At 44.4% G+C, this 2,234-nt stretch overlaps 1 non-coding gene across 1 annotated transcript; it reads left to right on the top strand.

The window, feature by feature from the left end:
- Window positions 1-1,528: 1,528 nt before the first annotated feature.
- Window positions 1,529-1,635, top strand: LOC147919447 (small nucleolar RNA R71). Its single transcript, XR_015594180.1, has one exon. It is a non-coding gene; the product is annotated as a small nucleolar RNA R71 (small nucleolar RNA).
- The last annotated feature ends 599 nt before the right edge of the window (window positions 1,636-2,234 follow it).

Below are 2,234 nucleotides of genomic sequence, written 5' to 3' on the forward strand. Positions count from 1 at the left end.
ATCAGCTAGGCATACATGGAGGTTGGTGGATTTCAAATCAGTTCTCCCAAGCTTTTGAGCTATGGAGTATGGCATCACACTAGTTGAAGCTCCCAAATCACAAAGGCATTGATTGTAGTGGAGGTAACTGATTGTGCAAGGCAGATAGAATGGTCCTGGATCCTTAAGCTTAATTGGGATGATCACTCCTCCAAGGTTCTCAAGATCCTTCTCATCTTGAGCTTGAGCCTTCTTCTTTGACAAATCTAGCAAAAAATCTCTATAGAGAGGATAAGGTTCATACTGTTCCAAGGCAGGTCCCCTCTCCTCTTCTTGGTAAGCAATGATGACTTCTTGTATAGCCATCACTTCTTCTTGTTTCTCAACCACAACTTCTTCCCTAAAGGCTTCCTCATCCTTTTGTTGCTTAGCCAACATCTCCTTTTTCTCAATTATTTCCCTTAATTCCTTGATCCTTTGTGCTTTGAAACGTCCTGGGAATGGTAGAAGTTGTTTGTAAGCAGGAGGGATGTACTTAGCAGGTCTAACAGCTCCTGATCCTTCAGCTCGATCGACCACTCGATCAGGCACACGGTCGAGTGCTGGCTCGAGTACCTGGTCGAGTGCAATGGCGGATTCAGATTTCTCTGCACAAACTTCACTCAAAGCTTCAATAACTGACCAATCCTCCCCATCTTGAACATCACTGTCCTCAGTGACTTCCTCATCAGAGATATGAATGGCTTTTGCAGTGAACTCCTTTGGATTTTGAACAGCTTTTCCAGGGAGTTGGTTGGGTTTAGGAGCAGAAGTAGAGGCAATGTTGCTCTCCATATACTTCACTCTAGAGTTGAGACCTTCAAACTTCATGTTAAGATCATTATACTGGGATGTGAGCCTTTGATTCACTTCAGCAAACTGCTTGGCTTCCTCAATCTGTCCTTGTGTTTGCCCAATCAACAACTGCTGCATCATGGCTCCTAAGTCTTGTTCTTGGCCTTGGTTAGTCTGAAACCCGGGTGGGGGACACAACTGAGGCTGGAACACTTGATGTTGTTGTTTGGGGACATAGTGTTGTTGCTGTTGAGGCTGTTGAGGTGGGTAGACTTGGTCTTGAGGGTTGGCCACATTTGTACTCCTATAAGAGAGATTGTTGTTCTTGAAACCTCCTTGGTTGTAGCCTTTGAATCCTCCCTGGTTTTGCATGTAGCACAACTCAGCAAACTTAGTCTCCCCCTCTTGAACTGGAACCTCTTCTTCACCAATGAAGTGAATAGACTTTTGTTGGCTAAGAAGGTTCTTGTCAAGCTTCTCATTGACAATCTTCAAGTCCTTCTTGTACTTGTCCTCTTGATCAGTTGATGATGACCTTATGGTTCTGTCATAGTCCTCATTATAGTTGCCATCTGACTGAGCAAGATTCTCAACTAATTCCCAGCCTTCTTCCACATTCTTGTTGAGGAAGTTGCCATTAGAAGCTGTGTCAAGAAGCATCCTTATCTTGGGAAGCACTCCTCTATCCAAGGTACTCAAGAGTGACTCATTGCTGAAGCCATGATGAGGACATTGAGTCTGAAATCCTTTGAACCTCTCCCAAGCTTCACAAAAGCTTTCATTGTTTCTTTGAGCAAACCCAGAAATTTTATTTCTCAACCTAGCAGTCCTTGCATTGGAGAAGAATTTGGCCAAGAAAGCCTTCTTGCAAGCATCCCATGTGGTTATTGCTCCAGTAGGAAGAGTCTTCTCCCAAAGGTGTGCCTTGTCTCCAAGTGAGAATGGGAAGAGCCTCAACTTGAATCCATCTTCACTCACTCCATTGATCTTTGTAAGACCACAGATTCTGTCAAACTCATCAAGATGATCTAGTGGATCCTCCATTGGCAACCCATGAAACTTGTTGGCTTGAATCATGGAGATCAATCCACTCTTGATCTCAAAATTGTTGTTTGCTATTGTTGGAGGCACAATACCAGCCCTTTGGTTGTGGGTGTTGGGTGCATCTCCAGCACCAATGTGCCTAGGTCTCTGCTCATGGTTAGCTTGTTGCTCCATGATCACTGGATCCTCTTGCTGAACTTGAACTACTCTTCTTCTCTGATATCCGAAACCCTTTTGCTTCCTATGGATGTTGTCAATAGGCCTTTGAAGATTGTCTTTCCCCTTAGACCTTGTGTGCATCAACAAACGCGAGTACAGACTCGAACAAGTTCACAATTGAGCTCAGGCTCGTGTGGGTGGTTGAGTCGACTGGGAAG

This window comes from Camelina sativa, chromosome 20 (assembly GCF_030686135.1).
Source record: "Camelina sativa cultivar CO46 ecotype springtype chromosome 20, ASM3068613v1".
In the NCBI taxonomy this organism is placed as follows: Eukaryota; Viridiplantae; Streptophyta; class Magnoliopsida; order Brassicales; family Brassicaceae; genus Camelina; species Camelina sativa.